The sequence below is a fragment of the Nicotiana tabacum genome, chromosome 16 (assembly GCF_000715075.1).
Source record: "Nicotiana tabacum cultivar K326 chromosome 16, ASM71507v2, whole genome shotgun sequence".
Lineage (NCBI taxonomy): Eukaryota > Viridiplantae > Streptophyta > Magnoliopsida > Solanales > Solanaceae > Nicotiana > Nicotiana tabacum.
The window spans coordinates 114,902,647-114,913,154 of NC_134095.1; positions in this window are offsets into that span (position 1 = coordinate 114,902,647).

A 10,508-nucleotide genomic window follows, 5' to 3' on the forward strand; every position below is an offset into this window, starting at 1 on the left:
CTCATCATCAACTTTTAACTTGTTTAGAGTAAAGAGCGGGCAGATGTTTGCACTGGAACCATTGTCAACTAGCACCCTTGTGACCATAGAATATTCGCATTTCACTGTGAGATAGAGGTCCCGATTGTGTTCCGTAACCCTCCAAAGGCAACTCATCATCCGAAAAGGTAATCATGTTTGACTCAAATATCTTATTGGAAATCTTCTCTAAATGATTCACTGTGATATTTTTAGGGACATGAGCTTCATTTAGAATTTTCATGAGGGCCCGACGATGCTCGTCCTAATGTATCAACAGTGATATAAGAGAAATCTAAGAGGGGGTCTTTCTTAATTGTTCTACTATGCAGTAATCCTGCACCTTTATCTTCCTCAGGAATTCTTCTGCTTCCTCTTTAGTGACTGGTTTCTTCACTAGAATTGGACCCTCTTTGAGTGGCTTAGCTTTCCTTAACTCTTCTGGGGCAAAACATCTCCCCGAACGATTCAAACCCTGGGTTTCATTAACTTCCTCTTCCACCTCTTTCCCTTTGTAAGTTATTACCACTCGCTTGTAATTCCATGGAACAACCTTGGTGTTATCTATCAGCAATTGGGTCACAGGTTTGATAATAACAGAGTTAATGTGAGCCCCTTCCACAACAATGACAAGATTACTTGCTACCCTGACACAACCACTTTTGTCTTTCCTTGCTTTGTTTCAACATCATCTGGGAGACCCTTCGAGACTACCACATACGGCTTATAATTGGACGTGCTAGGCTTATCTATCAACCCTTCAGCTATCAGAGATGTTGCCTTTGTAACAACTGGAGCTTTGACTGGCTTACTTTCCACGTCACGAATCATCATCACAGACTTCGAAGGCTTTTGAGGCTCCCCATCCTTACGCACTATCTCAATCATGTGCATTTTAGCATGAGCTGGCAACAAATTTTGATTGATATTGGGCGCTTCTTGGCTGTGGACCACAATTTGGTTTGTATTAATAAGCTCCTGAATGGCGTTATTCAAATTCCAACACTTTTCTGTGTCGTGCCCCGGAGTATCAGAACAGTATGCACATCTGAGGGAATAATCCAGGTTCTTTGGAGGGGGGTTTGGTAGTTTTGACTCAATTGGCCTCAGAACATCCAATTCCTCAACCTTTGAAATAAGTTGGTATATGATTCCCCAAGTGGGGTGAAAGTTTTCTTCCGCTGCAACCTTTCATTTTTGAATCCTGGCTTGGGCCGAAAGTTTGGACTAGTAGGGTTTCGATATGTTTGTGGAGGTGGGTAAAGGTTTTGTGGATCTGGGGCACGCTATTACGGGTGAGAAGGGGGTTGAGCATATGACTATGTGTGATGGACATGGTATTAGGGTGTCCTAACTGAATATTGAGGCTCTGGTGGTGGGAAGTAGTGTTGGGGTGGATTACATGGAGTTGGGGTATAGGTTTGAGGCTGGGATCGAGGTTGGGTTTAGTGGTAGGAGAAACCCCCGGGGCCGTGCCACAATCCTGAGACAACCATAGAGACATCCTCTTTCTTCTTTTTCCCTAGCACTCCTCCGATGCCATTTTGGATTGCCTGCGTAGTTGCTTTGATGGCAGAGTAGCTCATGATTTTACTTTATTTGAGCCCTTCCTCTACCATTCCTCCCATTTTTACTACTTTATTGAAAGACTTACCTATGGCCTAGATCAGATGACCAAAGTAAGTCGGCTCCAATGCCTGAAGAAAGTATTCCACCATTTTGTCCTCCTCCATTGGAGGGTTGACCCTTGCTGCCTGATCTCTCCAGCAAAAACCATACTCTTTGAAACTTTCACTAGGCTTCTTCTCTATCTTCGTCAAAGACAAACGGTCTGGGACAATCTCTATGTTATACTGGAAATGTCGAGCAAAAGCTTGGGCTAGATCATCCCAAGTGTACCAACGACTATTGTCTTGTCGGGTATACCACTCCAATGTTGCACCGCTCAGACTTTGGCTGAAATATGCCATCAACAGTTCATCTTTCTTACCGGCTCCCCTCATTTTGCTGCAAAATCCTCTCAAGTGGGCCACAGGGTCTCCGTGCCCGTCAAACAGATCAAACTTGGCCATTTTGAATCCAACAGGTAGCCGGACATCGGGAAACAAACACAGATCTTTGTACGCCACACTCACTTGGCCCCCTAACCCTTGCATATTTCTTAGTGACTGCTCCAGACTCTTTACCTTCATGAATATCTCCTCTTCCTCCGTATTTTTGGGTGGCTTTTCAGTCTCAACCGGGAGTTCAAAATGAGGAGTATAAGAGTAGTGATCTTGGACTTTAATGGTAGGCTCTGGGGGATAGTACTGATTATCTTGGGTCTTGAATAATGGCTCACTAGAAGATCGATGGAGTGTAGCTGGTAGAGGTGCTACGAAGACAGGGGTAGCTGGCGAAGGGGGGTATGGGGTTTTTTTGGCTGGTAGAGCTTGGATGGTTTGGGAAGTGGTGCCATGATAGTGGTGGTAAGGGGTGAAACTTGGTGCGTGTTGTGGGGATGAATCAATAGCGGGAGGATCATGAAATTGAGCTAGTGGTGGGATGAAAGCAGGGTTGGCGGGGTATGATGGTGGGGGATGCCCTTTCATCCATGCTTGGTATATTTCAGCCATTTGGTGCTTCAGCTTATGTAACTCCTCTTTCAGACCAGACTCAGACTCCTCAACTTCTCTTGGTGGGTCAACAATACTTACATCCAATTCTTGGCCAGCCATGATCAACTTGTGTTTAGACCTGGTGTTATACGGGTGGGTTGCCAGAATGCCAAACAAACTAACCACCTTCCTACTCTCAATGAAAACAACAAACTTGTTAGTGCTTAAGATTTAACAGATAGGAAACCACACGTTTGGGATGCAATGCACCTGAGCAGTTAAAAGTTTCTACTATGTATTTGAGCGGCTGCATGTTTCATCCCGACTTTTAACTAACTCTCCTCATTTTGCGCTTTCTCTTCTATCTTTTCCTTTCTTTTCACTCCAACCCTTCTTTAATCACTATTGGTTTTTCCCACTTTTTTTTTATCGCTTCCATTTTATTTTGCACTTGTTTCTGCTCTCTCGTTTTCCATGATTTCTTTTCACTCAAACTTCCTTCTCTTTTATTTTCTCTCTTTTTTATCTTTCTTTCTTTTTTTTTTATATTTTTATTTTCATTTTAGGGTTATGATAAAATCCTATGGGGATTACCTACGTATCTTGATGCCGCATGAATCAGATCATTACGTAGTTCAGGGGATAAATGCAAAATAAAAGAAAGACACATTTTTCTGTTTTTTTTCAAATTTTTACAAAAACATTCCGATTTGTTTTCTTCTGTTACAACGACTCCACCCTACAGACTTAAACATTTTCAAAAACTAAAACAAGACTCAAAATGGACTAACAGACTCTAAAGGAAACTGCAATACAGACTCGAAAAATAAACTCAAGAGTACATAAGTGCTTCCACTGCTGATCCGGTTGGTCTTGCTGCGGGCCTATGCGCCATATCTTCTTGGAGGCAAAACATGTCATCCATGATCTACCGGACAAAAATCATAACTGAAGCGAAGAACATGGACCGGGTCATGTCCTCGCACTCGTTGCACTTCATCACAATGTAGTCTGCAATCCTTCTAACCCTCTCCCTGATGATACCCTTATCTTGTAGCAACCATCCAATCTGCTGAGATCTCAAAACTTGTTCGCCGTATGATTTTGCTCTTGTAGATGCTGCAGGTCTTTTTCTAGCTACGACATCAGGGCATAGGAGTGTTCTCTTTCTGCTTTGAAGTCACTTGCCTGCTTGGTCATTTTGTTCTCAAGGACATTGATCTTTTTCTTTAGACCTATGATTCATTTATCGTACTTTTCCTTTAGTTGTCGAACAAAACTTGCCCGTCCCTCTGCATTCTTAGCTAACTTTGCTCGGGCCTTTGCTAGTTCAGCTTCGGGTTTTTCCAAGTCAAATCCGTAATTACATACTCTCAGCCTGAGTTTGTCTATAAGTTTCTCATCTTTTTCATTTCTGATAGGGTTCTCCGCTGCTATTTTCATCTTTCGGATTTGGACTCGGAGGGATTCATTTTCTTGGGCCAACCTCCTACTTTCACCTTTCGCTTCTTGTGCCTGGAGATCATTATTGAATTCGATGTTCCTCAATTTCTCTTCCAAGGTATGAATGGCGGCTTGATATTTTTTCTCCTTTTCTCCTCAAGCCAACCTTTCTTGGATTTTATCATCGAAAGCTTGAACATGAGGTCTCTTGGCGGGCCTCTTGGGCTCTGGCTCTGGCTCTGGTTCATTGTTTGCACAAGATCTTCTCTCAAACCACACAAAATAATCTGGATCCACCCCCCTTTGCAACATCTGGTACCTGGGTGCCATTTTTCAGATACTGGCATCCGTTCCAATCCTGCTGAACTAAAGCTTCAGGCAAGGTAGCTTCTGGATGTAACTCATTGACCTGGGTGGTTAGATATTCATCTTCGGGAACCACCTGATATCTCTCTAATTGCCTTAAGACCAACTACGGTGCATATGGTTGGACACTCCTCAAACCTATCAACATTAGGTAACCCTTTATAGCCGTCATGTGCATGACTTCCCTCACCGGGAGCCATCCTATAGTCCACTCGACCTAACTTGCTTTTAAAGCTTTCAAGTGGGAGACCCAAGCTTTAAACCCTTCTGGAGAAACGTAGTCTTTCACCCTTTTCTCGTAACTCTTGATGAAGTTATCTGTGCTTGACCCATAGCTCATGAATTTGGGGTAATGGCGGAGATGCTCGATCGACCACATTTGTAGAAGAATATTGCAACCTTCGAAGAATTGAGCCCCAGACTTACACAATGTTAGTGCTCGATAAATGTCTGCCAGCACTAACGGAGCAAGTGTATGATCTTTTTTAGTAGTGATGACTTGTGCAATTCTGGCCATACGAATATCTAATATCCCTTCAACATTAGAGAAGACCATAATTCCCAAAAACGCCACAATGAAAGTGAACCGACGATGAATTTGCCAGATGTCCTTATCTTGTTTGTTGTTTAAACCCTTTTCATGCGTTTCGAACCCAGCTAAGTGACCGAACCTGAAGTACAAGAAGTGGAAAGAACAACATGCCCTGTTTACATGGGCCTTCTTCATTAGCTTACTGATATTCAGGAGATCAAAGAACTTGTACACAGAGGGGGCCTTCGGGAATACAAGTTGCTGTTTCCTCAAATCTCGGCCAAACTCAATATACCCGGCCATTTCCTCCAGAGTAGGGGTGAGCTCAAAATCTGTGAAACAGAAAACGTTGTGGATGGGGTCCAAAAAAAGTTACCAAATCCTTGACTAGATCCTCCCGTGGTTCGATTTCCAGAATGTCTATAAGGGTACCCAAATTCTCTTTTACCCAATCCTGACCATCTTTATCTAGATCATTCCACCACATATGCAGCTGCAGCTGAGCCTGTTCTATGACCAGTTATGACGGGTTCTGGACAGTGTTCATTTGTACCCGTGGAAGGTTAAGGTTAGGTTTGACTTTGGTGGACTCTTTTGTAAAACATGTTTTCAATTTATAAAAGAAAAATCAACGGAAAATGACCTCCCCCCCTTTATGCTACTTAGCAAATGTGGTCGTTTTTGCAAATGTGGCCCCTTCACAATTCCAAATAAATTTTAAGGCCGGAAAAAGTACTTTATGGAAAAATGACACTTTATCGACAAACTTATCCGTTCTTTACGAAAATAGCCCTTCGATAACTGAAAGACACTCTAAGGCTATCCCGACAAGAACGGTTTAAGACATAAATGAAGCTGGCTTATTCTTTTGACAAAAACCTTAAACTACATTTATTTGACTATTTAGTCTTTTTTTTTCTTTAAAAAATAAGGCCGAACCTTAAGTAGGTTTCCTATATATCCCACATCCCGTGAGAATCAGACCTGCGTAGTTCGGTTAGTTTTGACATATTTGAAAGGGACAGATTATTGACTCATCTTGAAACGACTCTTTTTCCTTGACTCTTTTTCATTTTTTTTCTTCTATTTTTTTTGAAAATTTCTGTAGAGTTTCAGGACATTTCCAAATATCGGGGATTTTTGAGAACTGGGCTTTATTTCTTCTCTACATCACTCTTGGTTTTTCTGTTGATTTATTTTTCCTAGCCGGTCAACATACAAGAACAAATAAATGTTCACATAGCACGTAGGATGCATCAAGATGGTCTGTTATTTTGGGTACACCTATCCTAGACAGACCCAACCCCTGTGTTGAGTCCCAAAAATAAAATGCACATGATGCAAAAAAAGTTACTACTAGAGATCCGACATGAGGTTGTGTTATTCTAAGTTTAAACCTGGGGTTGTGTTCTTGACCTGGCTTACCCGAGCGGACAACTCGAGCCGAAGAGGGGGCAATATACCGGGAGCACTAAAGTTTACTCGGCCTTGTTGCTGGCCCAGACTAATTCTATTTGGTATAATATCTACAGAAAAAGCGGGCCACGCGAACGTGTGCACCTTTTTTAGAAGACTCAGAGGGGTGGCGTAAGAAGACAATTTAATATAATTCAAATAACATCAAAGCGAAAAATAAATGAAAATTAGCACATTAGGTCCATAAAATACAGTAATATAAACAATAAATAAAGCCAAGTAAAAATGATAAAAACAAGCTTGAATTCTTGAACCCTGAACCAGAGATTCTGGGTTCTTTTCCCCTGTAGAGTCGCCAGAGCTGTCACACCTCCCTTTTACTACCCCGAAAAGGAATATAAGGAAGTTTTTTCCAATTTAAGTGACAATCGAAATGAGATTATTTATATCAAAATTAGAGTCGCCACTTGGGATAATTTATGGTGCCCCAAGTCACCGGTTTAAAATCCTGAATCGAGAAAGTTGACTCTTATTTATGGTCTGCGAAATACAAAAATCCTGATAAGGAATTTTGTTAACCCGGGAGAAGGTGTTAGACATTTCTGGGTTCCGTGGTTTTAGCACGGTCGCTTTGATCATACTTGGTTTATTAATTTGTTTAATTACTCAATTTTACCTATGTGCATTTTCCTTTTTCAATTAGGAAATTATCTTGAAATAGGTCACGCGTACGTGTACCTATTTGTTGGGCCCGTTGAAAATCATATCACGTGAACGTGTCCACAATTAATAACGCTTTGTTATTTTTAAGAAAAGTTTGATCGAAGTTGCGTGAACGCATAATCCGATTTTGTTTTTAGAATCATAATTATGTCACGCAAACGTGTCCACAATCACGACGATATATTAAACGTGCCTAAAGCATTCTACGGATATTCATGTTTGAAACTAAATTAAGGTTCAATCTATAATCCTAATTTCCTAAGAAAGTGGATCGATTGCGGAGGTTCTAATTAGGAAAAACCATTGAAAAGCCTAGGCGTGATTCCAATTAGCTCTATCCGACACCCGGAACCTTTAATTTCTTGCAAACAAACACACATCTAGTATTGCTAGATCCCTCATTATTCAATTATTCTATGAAATGTTCATGATTTAAAAATGCAGTAACAAGTATGAGATAAACCAAGCGAATCAGAATTCGGAGGAAACTTCAAAAAATCTTCAGCGAAAAATCTCAAATGCAACAAAACAATACTAGATGAATTCACGGAAAACCATGAGATACCAAACTAGCCCTTTTTTTAACTAAAAGAAATCCGTATTCGGATTTAATGAGGCACTTGAAAATTGAAATACAAGGACAAGATGAATCAACCATTATAATAACCCCTTACAGGAACCCCATCTTTGAAAATAAAAAAAATGAATTAAAAATACAAAGAAATTTACAAAATATGAATCAACCATACAAAGACAAAGTGAATCAACCATTCTGACCAAACCCTACAGGAACACTGTTTCAAAAATTAAGAAAAAGGAAACTTAAGCCTAAATGGTTAAAAAAATGTAAATATTGGACAAGTATATCACTCCTCTACGAAAGTAAAAAAACAACCTCTTCCTTTACAGAATCGAAAATAAATGCTCAACCATTTGAGAAAACCGGAAAAGATTCAATATATCACGTAAATTATGTCCAACTAATTAGTTAATATTATATTGAAATACAATTTTTGAAGAACATAAGATAGTGTACTCTGTTTTCATTCTGTCATATAGCAAAAGAAATATGGGAAATGGGGATGAGAGTTAAGAGGAAGCTGAATTAACAAAACAAGTGACCTAAAATTAAGAGTAACAATCACACAAAATGAAGACAAGACCTGTTCCAAATTTGCTCCAACTCAACGACAAAACAGAATCATGAGGGAAACAATCCAATTGATGCAATCCAATACAGATTAATTACAAAAAAAAACTATCACTAAATTAATCTATATTAACAGATTCTAAAGCTCCATTCATAGTAAGAAAACTAATAGAGATAGGATGGTATGAAAATGGACCTCTTGCGGCAAAATCTTTGTTATAAGAACAGAAAACAACAAACAATTACTAAATTTGGGCTCCAAACTCCAAATACAAGAATTGCAACAAGAACCGGACAGAGATCGGCACCTTGAACAACAGCGGACTCAACAACTTTTCAAACGAATCCCATTTTAACCAGAAAACCCAGAATTGAAATGAAAAGATAGAATCTATAGATTTCGAAATTTTAGACAATAATCGATATCAAAATGAAATCATATAACACTCAACAATTTTTTTTTGCATTTCTCTGTTCTGGGATGAAAATGAAGAAGAACAATAGAATAAAGAAGAAGAATATTTTCGAACCCTAATTTTCCTTTTTTAATTTTTTTCTTCGAAATTTTTCTCAAAAAAACCTCGTCCTCTCTGAAAATATAACTTCTCTTATATAGGCTTCCAGAAATCTCGAACCTTCTATGCTTCCTTTCCAAGAAATCTCCCAAAAATTTCCAATATTCGAATATGATTTTAACACCTTTAAAAAAAATAGACAAATGGAGGGAGTGGATCCAATTTCACTCAATCCTACGTCCCCCATTTTTCCTAACTTCCATCTAAAGGAGTAGAATCCGAAAAAAACAAAGAGATGGCATGTGAGGGAGAGGGATCTGTCAGAAACGATTAAGCCACGTTGGAGAGAGACGAAATGAGGGACCAGCAGACTCGACGAGTTGAAGCGCCCGATTTTGGGTGTGATTCGGGCGAGTTGGACATGGTTGTGCGGCGACGGGGGGGCGTTTCGGTTTAGGAGATTAGAGTTTCTTTTTGAGGGGATATGTTATAATAGGGTTTAATATGGACTGGTGAGGGGAGTTCGGGTTTGGGCTGGTTAAGGGATATATTTGGGGCGGATTTGGGTAAAATTTTTGGGCATCAGCATTAATTGGCCCAATAAAATTTAAGACCAAGCTTTTTTTTTCTTTTCCTTTTTAATCCTTTTTCCTTTTTTTTTTCTTTTTTTTCTTTAATTAATAAAAATTCTAAATTAAACCCTAAATTAATCTAAGTTGTAAAATCAAACTAATTATCAAATCATAAGATTTATAAAAATTAATTGATCCTAAATTAAAAGAGAAAAACTACTGATCTAGAAGTAAAAGCTAAAAAATGTAAAAGTAAACTTTTGTGATTTTTATTTTTAATAAAGCAACTAATTTACTAATTAATCCTAAAAATATGAAAACAAAATCTCAGTGCAATGCATGGTGTTTTTGGTATTTTTCATGATTTAAATAAAAGTAAACATGCACATAACTGCAAACAATACACAAATTCCTACAAAAAATCCTATAAAATTGCAAACAATTGGATAAAATCTATTTCTTTAATTATAGGAGTATTTCACATAGGGAAAAAATCACGTGCTCACAAGGACAATCTCTGATTAGCCGTTGAACCTCTCCCAAGCCGAGTATAGAGAGTCCCTTGCTTTCTGTTTGAAGGCGACTATCTCACTTCTGATCTTTGCAGTTTTGCCTAAAGGGAAGAACCTTGCCAGAATTTCCTTGCCAAATCATTCCATGATGTAATAGAATTAGGTGGTTTTACCTTCAGCCATCGCTTTGCTTCGCCTAACAGAGTAAATGAGAAAAGTTTGAGCCTTACATAGTCTGGAGTGACCCCGTGAGTCACATATGTATCACTAATCTCCAAGAAGTTCAAGATATGCTATTGTGGATCCTCGTAAGGAAGACCCATAAACTGCCCATTCACATGAAGTAGTTGGATCATGCTCTGTTTCAGTTCAAAGTGCCTAGTGATTCTGGGCTTCACAATACTGGAGGTGACATTAGCAATGCTGGGCATCGCCACCTCCTGAACATCCACGTGTTTCTCCTCTGCCACGTTCACAGGAAAATGAACAAGTGCCTGAATATTATTCGTGTCCTTTGCTTCCCTCAACCTCCTATGAAATTTTCTCTCAGGTTCGGGGTCAAAGCTTTGAAGCCGGTCCTGTCTTCTGACCCTGCCCATTCAATCAAAGTTCCTGAGATTAGAGCAACAATCAAGTAATGTTAGACTTGATAAAATAAACAATA